Here is an 18,265-nt window from a genome sequence, read left to right on the forward strand (position 1 = left end):
ATAAGGATTCACAGTATTCCTTGTTATCAGATATTCGAGCATCCATCAAAGAGACATGCCCAAAGTTAAGAGGGGTAGAAACCCCAACTTAAGTATTTTCTCCCCCAACAACAACAGGACTAAGCCCAAATTCATGAGCAGTGAATGGATTCAGAGAGCCCTCACCACAACCAAGTTTCTGCTCGGAGAAACCCCTAGCAGTAGCAACCTCCATGATAAAGCTTTCATGGTCAACATGTGAGGGAGGTCCAAAAACAAAAGTTTTGGATTTACCAGCAGAGCCACAATTCCTCTGGCCAGGGATATTAGACTTGTCAAGTTCATCAATGGCAATCTCATCATCCACAAGATCATCCTGCATCTCATCCTTGGATTCTTCCTCCTTATCATCCCCAAGATCTTCCTCAGCACCTCCTGCATTCACATCTTCATCTTCAGAAACAATATCAATAACAGAGTCCACACCACCCACCTATTCAAACCCTTCAACAGTAAACCCCATCAGGAACAACTTTTTCTTCATTTCAATCAACCTTTCAAAAGGAATTCATGTCGTGTCCCTGCAAGCAATTTTGACCGTCACATTCTCAAAGAAGGTCCTAAACACTCCATTCCAATCAACATCTGTTAAGAACCCAAACATAGAAGCCACCTGGGCAAAAACTTTCGAGGTACACCATTTAGGTGGGATACCTTCAATCAAGACCCAAGCTTCCACTAATTCTCTAGAAGGATCACAAGCACCTTTCCATTTAGTCATCTTAACAACAACATCTTGAGGGAGGCAGAAACCTAGTAACTCAATCAGATCCTCAACTTTCTTTCAAGGTGGAAATCTAACCAGGAAGGTTTTGTGGGATATCTCCCTGATCTGCCATGGCCATTGCTTTGACTTACACAAAGTATCAGTCAAAAGACTTAGTAGCAGATCCTTGTCCACATCCCCCTTGGTAATATTCACCACATCACAATTATGGAAATTAAGCGAGTTAGATTCATTAGCAACATGCACATCTACATGGTAAAAACCAAGCCCTCTTGCTCCACTACCCAAAAAGGAAGCAGTTGATTGGATCTTGGTCAAGGCAACATAGTTGTTAACATTATGATTCTACTGATAGAGAAAACACAATTTCGGCTTGACACAATTACCAACATAGTGACGAGGACCCCAGAGTTAAAGCATATCATGTCCTTGTACCTGGGATCAAGCGGCTGCTCCAACTCCACCTCCTGAGCCTGTGAGGATTGGACTTGAGACGGAGTGGCAGTGGAAGCAGTAGATTTGGCGGGCCTTGGAGCAGGGACAGACTCCTTGGCAGCCACCGAGACTGTCTTGCTCGCACCAGCAGAGTTGACCTTCTGCGCGACAGCCTTAGCAGGACGAGTCGCCCCAGGGCCAGAGCTTCCACCACGGCAATCCGCCATCTAAGCACCCTTTTTGACAATATCCACAAACAAGGAAGAACTAGGGCCTATACCTTCACGCACCAGATTGATAAATTTAGGGGGTGGATCAGAGGGGCGGCGAACAACAGGGTGGCAATCAACATCAGTGAACGAGGCGGAATTTACAAGATCCTTACGGATCCAGAAAAGCATCTCAGAGGAGTGCCCAACACCCTTAGTTTCGGATGGAGGAAGTGGACGACAACGACGGAGGGGAGAGGGAACGAGCCAGAGCTGGCTGAAGTGTTCCTCTACTTCTAGGCCTTCCACGGGAGAACGCGCATTCCTACAACCCGCTTTCTTACCAAGGAGCGGGCATGAAAAGTGGGTCCCCTTTGTAAGTTGGAAAGAAGTGGAGAAATCTCACCCCTCACCAATGTAACATCCCCACCGACGACCACCACCGTCGGCAAATGATCCCCACCAATCAAGCCTTCTGACGACCCAGCAAAAGGATGAATTGGATCCACAACCGTAGAAACGGCATTCACCTCGGCGGGATTAACAAATTGCTGAGAGGAACCCCTCAAATTTTCACCACCAATTTTTTTATAGCAAAATTCCAAGAATCTCTACCGCATCTAGCACGGAACGCAAGCAATCTAGTCTTAAAAGAGGGGAGAAGACGAATAGGATCCATGCCTCCATCATCAGGCCAAGGAGAGCCCGCCGACGTTGACGAAACAGGGCGGGATCAGAAGTTGGCGCGGGGGAAGCACCCCCGACGGTAGCATTTCCGGCAGGATCCTGGTAAGGGCGTCCACCCGCGACGGACGGATGTTGAAACATGAGGGATTGCCATCAGGTAGAACGCCCACCGTGCCGCTTGCACCGGATCGGACGACTCGGCCTCGTGGGTGGCCCAGAAAAGGAGCTCCACATCCATGCACCGGTCATCCCCCGTGAATCGACAGGACTCGACGAAAGTCACGTATCAGATGATTCTGATGTGGATCTACAACCACTCTCGATGTTTATCGGATGATTTCGACGTGAAAGTCGAGTTGGTCTCCTAATGTTTGAGATGTGTTTGTTTGGTGTCCGACGGCTGCTGTAACAAAGACGAGGTGCCGGATTTGGACCTCTTTGTTCATGAATTGCTGTGCGATCGGCAGTTAATAAGACCATCGCAATGGTAAGCGAAATCTATCTACTCCAGGGCTGAGTTGGTAGCCAACCCGCCCCCACCTCCGCCGCCCCTGACCCCTCCCCTGCCGCCGCCGCCCCGCCCACGCAGGCGATTCTCGCCGGCCTCAACGCCGGATCGCACACTGTCTGGCCGGATCGCCCCGCTGCCACCACACTCCTAAGCCGCGGTAACCTTCATTTATTCCTACTGCTCATTAGTGTTTGTTTTGGATCTTAGTTTGGATTAGATTAGAGGTGATATTACCCATGCCGATTTTACTGCCAAATTTCAGCTAAGTAGTTCCGTTCCCATATCTCTTCCTTCCACAGACCACCGACCACCGTCAATGGCACATGATTTGCCGATTGGATGGGAGCCGTGGACGGCACCGGCGTTGGAGGACCTGCTCCCACGACTCTGCACAACTATTTGCGCGAGCTGCCGCGTATCCCCCCGGGCTCTAGTGTTATATTTCTGTAGCAACTCCACCAAATTAAAAATGATTAGCAAGAAATAGGTATAGATTAACTGTTGCATGCTGTTAAGAAATTGGGAATACATCAAACTTTCCTGCACTGCGGTTCCTAGCTTGCTTTGGTGCTTTAGGAATCAGCCCTGTAAAATCTAGAATCAACAAAGCCGCAGATTGCTACTAGACCTAGAAGAAAGCACTAATTAACTTAAAAGATCTTATGCTGTATTGTGTGTTAAAGACTACAATTAAGTTTGATTACACACAATAATCCAGTTGGCACATAGCATAGTTCTAATTCTAATTTATGAATCGAAAGAAAGTTTTCCTTTGAGAGTTGCGACCCAAACAAAGTGCCATCCCGTTTTGATGAAGTAGCTTTGGGTTTCAAATGAAGAACTGCTGTCTCTTCAGCATGGAAACTGTTCATATTAACTCTGCTTTGTTGGCCTGTGTCTATGTTGTAACGCCAGCTTGTATGAGTATAACTGCAGTTAGTGAACTGATGGAGCCTTGTATTTTTTTTTCATACACGAGTTGAACAAATAATTAATCAATCAAACATTCAAACTTCTCCAATTGCGTTGGATGCAGGGAGCGTGACTTCATGATGATTCACCATGTCCGCTACGCTCTCCACAATTACAATGCCAGACACCCGGTATGCATGTCCAGTTCACTTCATTCAAGTTGGAATTCATGTTGGAGTCCTTGACAATTTCATCGCAATTGGTTCCTGCTGCCTCGAGCTGCATGGCATGACAGGAATGACCAATCTCTGCCTGCCTGCCTGCCTGCAGGGTAAATAGTTTGATGCTGTGAAGCCTCTGATGGTTGCCGGAGCGTTTTCCAGGGGCCAGGTGTGGTATCACCTCAACTTCTGGGCTTGCTGCCGCAAGACCAAAAAGATCAAGCGCTTCTTTGCTGAGGTGCATTACAAGACAGCGTTCAGCGCTCTCACCAGCCACCACCGGTTCAAGGAGCTGAGAAGCCACCCAGCAGCACTAGCAGCAGCTCTGTTTACTGGGACCTGCCACCACCAGTCCCAGGAGAAGCCACCCAGCAGCAGCAGCAGCACTGTCTGCTCGGACCTGCCACCACCAGTCCGAGGAGATGAGAAGCCACCCAGCAGCAGAAGCTCTGTCTGCTTGGACCTGCCACCGCCAGTCCCAGGAGCTGAGAAGCCACCCGTCACCAGCTCCGTCTTCTCGCTGCTGTCACCACCAGTCCAAGGAGCTGAGAAGCCCAGCAGCAATAGCTGGCACCCTATTCCCATCGTTGAAACATGCACCATCCATGCTTGTCACCACCAGTCCAAGGAGAATTCTGTATCCATGCTTGTATATGAACTTAATTCTTTCTTTCCTGTTAGCTGGTTGGCCTGATATGATTGATGCATGGTTGTAGAAGAGCCTCTTGGACGGTACTGGAAGACCTGCGCATTCTGTCCTGGTCACCTAGGCATTTTGCACCCAAAGGGTCGCAAGTTTGTCTGTGGGAATGACAAGGACAGGATGGTACAAGGGATCCAGGCGTGCGGCAATTCAGGGATCGTGATGCCATTCACTTGCCACATGGGCCTGGACTCTAACAATGGGCATGCATGAGTAGGAAGAAGAATACTAGAGGGAGTTCTCTAACAATGGGCATGCATGAGTAGGAAGAAGAATACTAGAGAGAGTTCTCAACTGGCGTCCCTTTGACGCTGGAGAAGAGAAGAAGAGAAAAGGATACTCTCTCGCATTGCTGTGGACAATCAAGTCTTGGTGCTAGCAAAATGAATTTTTGTCTTGAACAATGCACTTTAGCAGTCGTCAATCTTAATTCCTTGTGCAGAACTTGTTTATATGTTGATGCACACTATTCCACAACTATTGAGATTCAGTTTTCCTGAACTTGTTTATACTTATGAATGTGATTTTTTTTTTGCTGGAATTATGAATGTGATGTTGATGTGTGCATGTGTGTGTGTGTCTGATCTCCAGGTGTGCTCTTGTATGTATTGGCTTTGTTCGGATGATGTTTTTTCGACCAGTTCTTAGCTCGATAATGCTTCTTTCCTGCAACACAATCCCTCTTGCAACAATTGTTTTCGGGGGAAATGTTTTCTTGGCGATTCTTGCCAGGATTGCATGTGTTTAAATCCGACTTGCACTGAATCCATTAGTTGCTTAATTTTGACTGGGGGTGCAGGTTTAGATGCTTTTTTTTCGTGAAATAATTTTGACATACGTGGTTGCAGGTTAACGTGCATTTTTCTCATGAAAAAGCCAAAGCTTTTCATGGACAGGAAAAGAGTTATATGTACAAGCTTAGAAAGCCGCACCATACACACAACGGTCTCCTAATAAGAGTTGCTTAATACGAGTTGTTCCTCTTCGAGGTTCCGAGTCTCCTAATAAGAGTTGCTTAATACGAGTTGTTCCTCCTAATAAGAGTTGCTTAATACGAGTTGTTTCTCTTGGAGGTTCCGAGTCTCGACAGACGAGTTGGCCTCCTAATTTTGAGATGTGTTTATTTGGTGCCTGACGCTGTTGTAAGAGCATCTACGACTTAACTTGGCAAATCCGGTCCTCTATACATCCGTGGACACACCAGCGGACGCATCCCTCATATTTCGTTCCGTGTATCCACATATCTCATATTCGAACTCTTAAATTCATGCAAAGCCGTGCACGTCGATCATCTGATACTAAACGTCACACCTAAAACAAGTGTTGGTACCAAACATAAAAAGTGTTTCCAACAAATTTATTTAAAGTGCACAATCAATCATCTGCTCTTTGATTTCCATTATGGGTCTACATATGATCTATCAAATCATTGAGTAGTTGCGTGTGCACGTGATGATATCAGAGATTTTGATTTATCTGCGGAAAGTTCATGAACTGAATTGCATCTTGATCTTCAGGGATTTCAACTTGTTCTTCAGGTGCTTCAAAACCATTGGTTTGGGCTACACCATCACCCTCATCCTCAACGATCATATTGTGCAAAATAACACAACATGTCATCAGCTGCCACAATGTTTCTTGTTCCCACATCATTGCAGCCCCACGAACAGTTCCCCATGCGCTTGCAGCACTCCAAAATCCCTCTCCACATCCTTCCTAGCTGCTTCCTGCATTGTTGTGAAATGCTTTTGTTTTCTGCCATGTGGTTCGAATATGGTCCTCACAAATGCAGCCCACTGAGGATATATGCCACCGGCAAGATAATATCCCCATGTTGTAGTCTCGACCGTTAAATGATGTAGTTGCACGGATTCCCCTTTGCAAAGACTCTTGAGCACCGGAGAACGTTGAAGCACGTTGATGTCCTTGTGAGAACCTGACATTCCAAAAAAGCATGCCAAATTGATAAGTCATGTGATGCCACCGCCTCTAGTATGATGGTGGCCTCTCTTGTGTGACCTTGGTACATTTCTTGCAAACCTTTGGGCAGTTCTTCCATTGCCAATGCATGCAGTCGATTGATCTGGGCAATCCTGGAAAACCTCTGGCCTCTCTAATAGCCAACAACTTCTCCTTTGAAAGGATCGGTATGGTTTACTAGAGGGGGGGGTGAATAGGCAACTATCATTTTTTAGCTTTTCTTATCAAATTAGGGTTAGCAACAAAAGGTTCTCTAGATAAACAACTAGGTGAGCAACCTATATGATGCTAACAACCACAACAACAAGAGCAAGCAAAGAACACACCACAACAAAAGTAAATACAAAGTAAAGGTAATAGATAACCGCAAGTGGAACCGGTGGAGACGAGGATGTGTTACCGAAGTTCCTTCCCTTTGACAGGAAGTATGTCTCCGTTGGAGCTGTGTGGAGGCACAATGCTCACCAAGAAGCCACTAGGGCCACCGTATTCTCCTCACGCCCTCACACAATGCGAGATGTCACGATTCCACTATTGGTGCCCTTGAAGGCGGTGACCGGACCTTTACAAACAAGGTTGGGGCTATCTTCACACAATGCTCGGAGGCTCCCAACAAGACCACAGAGCTTCACCACAATGGATATGGCTCCGAGGTGACCTGAACCGTCTAGGGTGCTCAAACACCCAAGAGTAACAAGATCCGCAAGGGATTAGTGGGGGGAATCAAATATCTTTTGGTGGAAGTGTAAATTAGGGCCTTCTCAACCAACCCGTAGAAAATCAACAAGTTTGATTGGCTAGGGAGAGAGATCGGGAAAGAATGAGCTTTTAAGCAACAATGGAGCTTGGGGAGGTAAGAGGTACTTGTTCTGAGGAAGAAGACACCCTTATATAGTGGGGGGACAAATCCAATCGTTACCCCCACTCACAACCTTTCGCAGAGCGGTACTAGCGCTGCTAGGAGCGGTACTACCGCTTGGCAGGCTCACCTACCACGGTAGTAAAAAATTACTACCGTGCCTACCGGTGCTAGGGAAAAGATGCGCAAGAAAGTCCGAGAGAGCGGTAGTAAAAAATTACTACCGCACCGGAGCGGTACTACCGCCCCTAGAGCGGTACTACCGCCCTGAGCGCGATAGTAAAAAAGTACTACCATGCAGAGAGCGGTACTACCGCTCCGTGTGCAGTACGACCGCTAGACCTTTTTGCACAGAGTTGAAATGGGAAGGTTGGAGCTCCATTGGGAATGGAAAGGTGGTGCAAAGGAATGTGTACGTGTTGATTCCACCCAAAACCTTTCCGACACGGACCCCCTCTTAATAGTACGACTTTCCTACGACACAAATCCACCACAGAGAATCGTAGAAGACCACCGTTCTTGAAATACACCGAGGGGCACCGAATCCTCTTGTGCCTAATCATATATTATCTGAAATGCTCAATGCACACGATTAGTCCGCAGAGGTACTGCCATCAATCACCAAAACCACTTAGGGAGAAATATGCCCTAACAATCTCCCCCTTTTTGGTGAAATGATGACAATACATGATTTGCACAAAAACTATATATGAAAAGCATATGAAAACCCGAGGTCTATAAACTAGAGACAGGCTCCCCCCTGGATGTGTGCATATATTTAAAGTAATGCTTTGGACAGGAAGACACACAACCTAGGAGAGGCACTCCCTGTGACAGCCCGATGCCGACGTTCCAGAAGATTCCCCTTTTCTTTCCGTTTTCGTCGTGTGTTTATTTTCTTTTGTCGCATCTTCATCGCATCATGCGCATAATCAGCATTGCATCGGCTTCTCCGTTGCCGCCAGTTTTCAAAACTTGCATCCGTTGTTAGTTGCCGGTTCTCGTCGTTGTCCGTTCTGAGCCCGACCGCACACGCACGCGCCCGCGGCACCGTCGAAACCCTGTTTTAAAAGTGTGTTGAAAACTTTCTCTGATTGGGGTGAGATTCGACGTGCGGTGTTATTTTAATATAGGTAGGCCGCCTGTCAAGTTTTGTCGCAACCGGAGTTCGTGTGGTACCCGAACGGTCGTCCGTAGCGGCACCGTATTCGGTCTACCGTCGGACGTTTGTCGGTGTTTTTAAAACACGTTGTCGGGCCGCGCCTTTTCCCTCTCATCTCTACTTAGCCCATCTACACAGCCCATCAGTGCCACCTAGCCACTTCCTCCGTTCGTGGTCATTGGATCGCGATCGGACGAACGAGGTCCACCCCTCCAGAGACCAACCCTATATAAGTAACACCCCCTAGAGAGACCCCTCTCACTTCACTAGGGTTTCCACTAGTAATTTTTGCAGCCACCCCCCTCAAAAACTCCACCTGCTAGCCCTCGCCCTTCAATATCCCGCAACCATAACCCTCTGGACAAATATGACCATTGGATTCACATCTAATGGATCAGATTCGCCCACTTTCTCACCTACCGGACATGTCCGCGCCTCCAACCGGACACGTCCGACGTCCATAGGGCCAAGAGAGCAGCCCGAGCCCTCCATGGCAGCGCCATAGACGTCTCTCGTACCTTCCCCATCGCCGGCCGGTGCGCCCCTGCCCTTCGCCACCAGCAGCCGGAGCCCCAACCCGCCGGAGCCCCGCGCAGGTCGCCGCCCTCGTCCGTGCTTCGTCCCCTGCTGGAGTTGCCTGCCGTGTCCCGAGCGCCGCCGGCGTTCCGTGCTTGCCCCGCCGCCGTCTGGCCCGGATCCGGCGAGATCCGATCGGATCTGCCGCCTCCGCTACCCGGGGCTCCTCAGCCGCGTCACCCGCGCCCCAGCAGCCTGCCCCCGGTTGCCTCCGGCTCGAGCGGAGAAGCTCCTCGTCCCAGCGCCCGCAGTCGGCAGCAAGGAGCGCAGACACACGACGGGCTGTCGCCGCCACGCCTCGCCTGGCCCGGCTTCCCCGAGCAGCCCCAGGCCGGCCCAGATCCCGCGCCCCTTCGGCCCAAGGCCGACCGCCTCCCTCCAGATCAGCCGAGCCAGCCCGCAAGGTGAGTTCTCCTCGGTCGCCCTAAAACGCGCACTGGGCGCTAGATAGTACCTGCACCCATGCCCCTGTGTAGCCCATTAGGATGGTTTCGGCCCGCGTAGGTTATTAGGATTTTTTTGGAATTAGTTTAAATTCCAGTAAATAGACGATATTTAAATGCCCATAACTTTTATTCCGTAAGTCGGATCGCGACATATTAGATATGTTTTTCATGTTGTTTTGCGCGTAGAATCCGTTTATAAAACTTTCACATTTGTTTGACGTCGTTTAGCATGCCCATTGCCTAATTTAGCGTGCTGTCCTAATATGTTTTGCCCGTAGTTTATTTTTCGCGCGTGTCCGGTTTGCCCGAATGCCTTAGATTAAATGTTCATGCTCTAGGGACCCATTTGCCATGTATTTTAGAGTAGCCGATGGTATTTTTGCGTGTAGGTATTTGCCGCTAGATTATTTCCCGTGTTTAGGTCTTTATCTCGCATTTACGTGTGGTATTATTTTTGTTGTGCAACCCCATATATTTTATATGTTTCCGGGGTAGAAAAATCCCATGGATTTTTCTGTGCAATTAGTTCTAGCATTAGAGCAAGTTAGTTCGCGCGATATTTTGCCGTGATGCCCTTTTGTTTAATTCTTAGGATTTATTCCGTGCTTCCTTTGATTAAGTTGTCAACTAGGGAGTTGTTCTTGGGTGTTTAATCTAGCCCCTGGTATTTTTAGTTGCAATAGAAATGAATGTTTAGGTGTGGTTTGCTTGCTCTCAAGTTGCTAGAAATAGTGCTGATTTGGAGGTGCTGAAATATTTCTAAGTCTGGAATCTGTTATATTTTGTTGCTGTCTTGTCTTGCTTGTATCTTTTGATCTGTAGCTCTTTTGAGGTTGGTCCAATGGAGTTAGTTGTATCCCTTGTGTTTCTCTAGCATGCTGTGAATTTTCATGCCCTTTGGAGTCCTGTAGCTTATGATTTTGCTGCTGTCAATATGCCTTCAGATCGAAAACTGCACTTTCATGAGGTGTTATTTTCAGTAAGACTGAAATAGTGTGTGGGAAGCCATTTTGTGACTTCTTTTCCTAATGTTTCTTGCTGCCATGCTAGTTGTTGTTAGTTGTTTGTAGTAGTGCTTCTTGCCCTCTTTCGTGTCATGCCTTGCTTGAGTTTATCGGAGTAGTGTAGCCCGTAGTTGTGGGGCGTAGAAAATGCTATGTGGCTGATTTTGACAGATTGTAGTCATTTCTTGTTTTGCTTGTAGTTGTTGAACCGTAGCTCCGATTTGATCGTGTCCTACATGAAACTTGCTTAGAATCTCGTGTAGTTTCATTTTCTCTTGCTGGTTGTATGTTTTGAAGTGCTCGTAGCCGTCGTTGCACACATATTGCATTCATGCCATCATATCTTGCGGGGCTTGTATCTTTTGATCCGTAGCTCCGTTGGAGATGTTCTCTATGTGTAGATTGCTTGAAATGACGCGTAGAATCACGTGAACCTATTTGTTTTGCTGTTTAACAACTAATTAAATGTGTTAGTTCAGATCTGGACAGAATTGTAAATTAACGTGTGAGGTCGTTTCGGAGGTGCTATATGTCATTTCCGACCTCATTTAAAATGCCTAGATAAGTAGTTTAATTACGCTTCACCTCTTTCCATGTTTAATCACATTTAGTATTGTCGTGTATCTAATTGGGATATAACTAAATAATTAAGCGTGGAGTTTCGTCAATATGCAACTCGTTGCATTTTGAACTTCACTTAATGTGTAGTGTTTGTTTGTTGTGAATTGTCATGCTATGACTTGCATTTTTTCAGCTGCTCATGCATCATATGTGTTGTGCATCGTGTGATGAATTCCGTGTGTTGACTTGTGTTTCCGGTTTGCTTCGTTTCGATAGAGTTCTGCAGCGTGCCGGATTGTGAGGACCCGTTCGACTACGTCGGTTCGTCTGCTTCACGGAGGCATTCTTCTTCCAAGCGGGATCTCAGGCAAGATGACCATTTCCCCAGATACCATTACTATCATTGCCATGCTAGTTATTTCGATGCTACCGATTATGTCTCGTTGCCTACCACATGTTAAATATCAGCTTCTCAACAATGCCATGAAAACCTTCAACCTGTTCAACCTAGCAAACCACTGATTGGCTATGTTACCGCTTGTTTAACCCTGTGTAGCGTTGCTAGTTGCAGGTGAAGTTGCTTCCATGTGATAACATGGTTTCCTTGTTATATCACCATATTTAAATGTTATTTAATTTAATGCACCTATATACTTGGTAAAAGGTGGAAGGCTCGGCCTTTTCTAGCCTGGTGTTTTGTTCCACCTTTGCCCCCTTAGTTTCGGCTACCGGTGTTATGTTCCATAAATGAGCGCTCCTAACACGGTCGGGGTTGTTATGGGGATCCCCTTGATAATTCGTTTTAGATTAAGACTGGTCTGGCAAGGCCCAACTTTGGTACTCCGTCCGTCCCAAAATAACTGTCTCAAGCTTAGTACAATTTTGTACTAGAGCTAGTACAAAGTTGAGACACTTATTTTGGGACGGAGGGAGTACTAAATTTGCCTAATAACCTAATAATAATGCATTGGGACCCGCCGGCACCCGCGGACTAATTAATCAACCCCCGGGCCAGTGCTCCTCATGAGTGTTGGTCCAAACTTGCAGACTACGGGGCCACCGAGGGGCAACCCGATGTTTCTTCTCCTAGTGTGACCCATCCATCGTGTCCTGAGAACGAGATATGCGGCTCCTATCGGGTTCGTCGACACGTCGGGCGGCCTTGCGGGATTAGTTTTACCTTTGACGAAATATCTTGTGCATCGGGATTCCGGTGATGCTTTGGGTAATCTCAGAGTTGAGGTTTTCCACTAGGGAATCCTACGAGATCGCGAGCTTCGTGATTGAGGATTTCTATGCGGCTTGTGGTAATTTTTGATGGACTAGTTGGAGCACCCCTGCAGGGTTAAATCTTTTCGGAAAGCCGTGCCCGCGGTTATGTGGCAACGTGGAAACTTTGTTTAACACTGGTTCTAGATAACTTGAAGTTAACTTAATTGAAACTTGCCAACTGTGTGCGTAACCGTGTCTGCCTCTTTCGTGAGTTCCTTCTCCGATCGAGGACACGGTGGGGTTGTGTCTGACGTAGGTAGGTGTTCAGGATCATTCATTTGATCATCAGTAGTTCACGTCCGTTATGCGTAGATCACCCCCCTTTCATTTCTTGTACTCGTAAGTTTAGCCACCAAATATATGCTTAGCCGCTACTGCAACCTCACCACTTAACCTTACCTCATCCATTAAGCTTTGCTAGTCTTGATACCTTTGGAAATGAGATTGCTGAATCCCCTGTGGCTCACAGATTACTACAACACCAGTTGCAGGTACAGGTAAAGGTTACTTGACGCGAGCGCGTTGATTGTTCATTTGGAGTTGCTTCTTCTTCTTCTTCATCGATCTAGGATGGGTTCCAGGCCGACAGCCTGGGATAGCAAGGATGAACGTCGTTCTTCTTTTCTCGTTTGTTTTCATCCATAGTCGGACCCTGCTCTTACTCTTGATGATTATGTAATGTACTGATGTGACTCTGATGTAGCTTGTGGCGAGTGTAAGCCAACTCTATATATATCTCTTCTTTTCAGTACATGTACTTGTAACGATATCCATTCTTGCGACACGACGAGATGCGCTTCTATCCTTGACGAGGCCCTCGTGCCAAATTGAGGATAGGGTCGCATCTTGGGCGTGGCACTCCCCCTAGAGGTTATAGGTGAGGCACTCCTTGTACCAAACAAATAAGCATGATAAATATGGAAGCAAGGCATAACATGTGAGCATGAAGATATGAGCACAAGATAAATAGACTCACAAGCTATTAACATGCTAAATATCAGAGAGACAATAAAGATAATAGTAGGGATAACATATGTCTCACACCGTATGATTAAGAACGAAACCAGGTCTCACACACATAAAACAAACATCCAACTCACGACAAAAGTTTGGCAACGAAAGAAACACACAGAAAGAAGCAAATCCTACACTCTCTCCCCCTTTGGCATCAGGATACCAAAAAGGCAAAGAGGACACCTAATGACACAGGTGGCAGCTCGGCATGTAGATAGACCAGCCATCTGACTCCTCCACAACCTCCTCATCATCCTCAGACGCCTCCTGATCAGACTCAGCCCATTGCAGGTTCTTGTTCTTCAGCCAATCAGCCTTTGGAGTGACTACCTCCTCAGATCCGCTGGAAAAGTGCACGTCAAGCTTCCTCATGATCATTTTTTCACGCCTGCGGCTCTCCTTCTGCGCAACATGAGACCTGTATTAACCCTGAGCTTGCATGCAGAATAAGGTCTTCATCTAGTCCTTCAGCTTCTTAGCCCAAGCTGGCTCAGCAGAGGACCGCGCACGAGTCACTGGGCTGTCCTCAGCCTCAGCCTCACCCTCATCATCATTGATCTCCATTTGTGCAGCAATGCGGGCCGTGGAGGTGTTATACCACTTGTTCTTGTGACGCAACTTGATAGGTTCAAGGCAAAGCTAGCCAGGAGCATGAAAGGGAACATTTGGAAATGTGCATGTACACTTCTCCCTGAGAAAGAGGAACATGTAAGGCCCATAGATGGGGACCTTACGGTTGAAAACTGCTGAGTGAATCTCGCTCCACATCACATGGGACACATCCAGTGGCCCAGAGTCACGAGTCCTGCCTTTCTGACACATGATGAGCATATCAACCAAAAAAGATTGAACTTGGTCCTTGTTACCAACCCAAGGGAACAGTGTGTAGATGAAAATCCTGTGCATGACATCCAGAAAGTCATTGAGCACAAAGGAAGATTGACCAGAGGCGGACTTCTTCTTGACATAATATTTCATAGCTGCTCCTTAGGGGTGGGATCAGGCTTAGCATTTGGGCGTAAGCCCACTGGGTTGTTAAGACCCTCATCTCGGATATTCAGCAGATCCATAAACTCCTTCCAAGTGCGAGATAGATGTTTTCCATTAGTCATCCAGGTCATAGTGCGCTCATCATCAGGATGGAAGTGAACAGACACAAAGAACTGTGCCACAGGCTCTGGGTCGAAGTCAAGATGAAAGGAGATGATATCCTCAATGCCCAGCTACTTCACCATGTCCAGAGCCTCGCCAAAGTAGGGAAGATCCTTCCTCAGATGGTTGAGATCAATATATTGACATGGGACATAGGGGTTCTGTTGGGGAACGTCGCATGGGAAACAAAAATTTTCCTACGCGCACGAAGACCTATCATGGTGATGTCCATCTACGAGAGGGGATGAGTGATCTACGTACCCTTGTAGACCGTACAGCAGAAGCGTTAGTGAATGCGGTTGATGTAGTGGAACATCCTCACGTCCCTCGATCCCCCCCCCGCGAACTATCCCGCGATCAGTCCCACGATCTAGTGCCGAACGGACGGCACCTCCGCGTTCAGCACACGTACAGCTCGACGATGATCTCGGCCTTCTTGATCCAGCAAGAGAGACGGAGAGGTAGAAGAGTTCTCCGGCAGCGTGACGGCGCTCCAGAGGTTGGTGATGACCTTGTCTCAGCAGGGCTCCGCCCGAGCTACGCAGAAACGCGATCTAGAGGAAAAACCGTGGAGGTATGTGGTCGGGTTGCCGTGGAAAAGTCGTCTCAAATCAGCCCTAAAACCTCCGTATATATAGGTGGGAGAGGGGGGGGGGCCTTGCCTTGGGGCTCAAGGAGCCCCAAGGGGTTCGGCCGAGCAAGGGGGGAAGGTCTCCCCCCCAAACCGAGTTGGACTTGGTTTGGTGGGTGGGAGTCCTTCCTTCCCTTCCCACCTCCTCCTTTTTTTTTTCTTTCTCTTTGATTTTTCTTCCAATGCACATAGGTCCCTTTTGGGCTGTCCCACCAGCCCACTAAGGGCTGCTGCGCCACCCTCAAGGCCTATGGCCTTCCCCGGGGTGGGTTGCCCCCCCGGTGAACTCCCGGAACCCATTCGTCATTCCCGGTACATTCCCGGTAACTCCGAAAACCTTCCGGTAATCAAATGAGGTCATCCTATATATCAATCTTCGTTTCCGGACCATTCTGGAAACCCTCGTGACGTCCGTGATCTCATCCGGGACTCCGAACAACATTCGGTAACCAACCATATAACTCAAATACGCATAAAACAACGTCGAACCTTAAGTGTGCAGACCCTGCGGGTTCGAGAATTATGTAGACATGACCCGAGAGACTCCTCGGTCAATATCCAATAGCGGGACCTGGATGCCCATATTGGATCCTACATATTCTACGAAGGACTTATCGTTTGAACCCCAGTGCCAAGGATTCATATAATCCCGTATGTCATTCCCTTTGTCCTTCGGTATGTTACTTGCCCGAGATTCGATCGTCAGTATCTGCATACCTATTTCAATCTCGTTTACCGGCAAGTCTCTTTACTCGTTCCGTAATACAAGATCCCGCAACTTACACTAAGTCACATTGCTTGCAAGGCTTGTGTGTGATGCTGTTTTACCGAGTGGGCCCTGAGATACCTCTCCGTCACACAGAGTGACAAATCCCAGTCTTGATCCATACTAACTCAACTAACACCTTCGGAGATACCTGTAGAGCATCTTTATAGTCACCCAGTTACGTTGCGACGTTTGATACACACAAAGCATTCCTCCGGTGTCGGTGAGTTATATGATCTCATGGTCATAGGAACAAATACTTGACACGCAGAAAACAGTAGCAACAAAATGACACGATCAACATGCTACGTCTATTAGTTTGGGTCTAGTCCATCACATGATTCTCCTAATGATGTGATCCCGTTATCAAGTAACAACACTTGCCTATGGCCAGGAAACCTTGACCATCATTGATCAACGAGCTAGTCAACTAGAGGCTTACTAGGGACAGTGTTTTGTCTATGTATCCACACAAGTATTGTGTTTCCAATCAATACAATTATAGCATGGATAATAAACAGTTATCATGAACAAAGAAATATAGTAATAACTAATTATTATTGCCTCTAGGGCATATTTCCAACAGTCTCCCACTTGCACTAGAGTCAATAATCTAGTTCACATCACCATGTGATTCCAACGAATCCAACACCCATAAAGTTATGGGGTCTGATCACGTCTTGCTCATGAGAGAGGTTTTAGTCAACGGTTCTGAAATTTTCAGATCCGTGTGTTCTTTACAAATCTTTATGTCATCTTATAGATGCCACTACTATGTGCTATTCGGGACTACTCCAAATATCTACTCTACTATACGAATCCGTTTCACTACTCATAGTTATTCGGATTAGTGTCAAAGCTTACATCGACGTAACCCTTTACGACGAACTCTTTAACCACCTCCATAATCGAGAAAAAAATCCTTAGTCCATCAGTTACTAAGGACAAAATTTTGACCGCTGCTAGTGATTCAATCATGGATCACTCTCTATACCTCTCAACAGACTTGCTGCAAGGCACACATCAGGTGCGGTACTCAGCATGACATACTTTAGAGTCTACGCCTAAGGCATAGAAGACAACCTTCGTCTATTCTCTTTATTCTGCCGTGGTCGGGTTTTGAGTCTTACTCAAATTCACACCTTACAACGCAACCAAGAACTCCTTCTTTGCTGATGTATTTTGAACTCCTTCAAAACTTGTCAAGGCATGCATCTTGTTGAAACTTCCATTAAGCGCTTTCGATCTATCTCCATAGATCTTTGATGCTCAACGTTCAAGTAGCTCAATCCAGGTATTCCTTTGAAAACTCCTTTCAAACAACCTTGTATGCTTTACAGAAATTCTACATTACTTCTGATCCACAATATGTCAACCACATATACTTATCAGAAATTCTATAGTGCTCCCACTCACTTCTTTGGAAATACAAGTTTCTCATAAACCTTGTACAAACCCAAAATCCTTGATCATCTCATCAAAGTGTATATTCCAACTCCGAGATGCTTGCACCAGTCCATTTAAGGATAGCTGGAGCTTGCATACTTGCTAGTATCTTTAGGATCAACAAAACCTCATGGTTGTATCTCATACAATGTTTGCTCAAGGAAACCGTCGAGGAAACAATGTTTTGACATCCTACATGCAATATTTCATAAATAATGCAGCAACTACTAACATAATTCTAACAGACTTTTAGCATCGCTACGAGTGAGAAAGTCTCATCGTAGTCAACTGTTTGATCTTGTCGGAAACATCTATGCGACAAGTCGAGCTTTTCTTAATAGTGACTTATCACTATCATCGTCTGTCTTCCTTTTAAAGATCCATCTTTACTCAATAGTCTTATGACCATCAAGTAGTTCTTCCAAAGTCTACACTTTGTTTTCATACATGGATCCTCTCTCGGATTTCATGGCTTCCAGCCATTTGTCGGAATCTGGGCCCACCATTGCTTTCTCCATAACTCGTAGGTTCACTGTTACTCAACAACATGACCTCCAAGACAGGGTTACCGTACCACTCTGTAGTAGTACGCGACCTTGTCGACCTACGAGGCTTGTAGTAACTTGATCCGATGCTCGATGATCACCATCATCAGCTTTCACTTCAATTGGTGTAGGCGCCACAGGAACAACTTCCTACGCCCTGCTACACACTGGTCGAAGTGATGGTTCAATAAGCTCATCAAGTTCTACCACCCTCCCACTCAACTCTTTCGAGAGAAACCTTTCCTCGAGAAAGGATCCGTTTCTAGAAACAAACATTTTGCTTTCGGATCTGAGATAGGAGATGTACCCAACTGTTTTGGATATCCTATGAAGATGCATTTATCCACTTTGGGTTCGAGCTTATCAGACTGAAACTTTTTCACATAACTGTCGAAACCCCAAACTTT

General features: G+C 46.7%; 1 pseudogene; it reads left to right on the plus strand.

The window, feature by feature from the left end:
• Positions 1 to 2,661: 2,661 nt before the first annotated feature.
• Positions 2,662 to 4,985, plus strand: LOC123426011 (annotated as a pseudogene).
• The last annotated feature ends 13,280 nt before the right edge of the window (positions 4,986 to 18,265 follow it).

Source organism: Hordeum vulgare, chromosome 2H (genome assembly GCF_904849725.1).
Source record: "Hordeum vulgare subsp. vulgare chromosome 2H, MorexV3_pseudomolecules_assembly, whole genome shotgun sequence".
NCBI lineage: Eukaryota > Viridiplantae > Streptophyta > Magnoliopsida > Poales > Poaceae > Hordeum > Hordeum vulgare.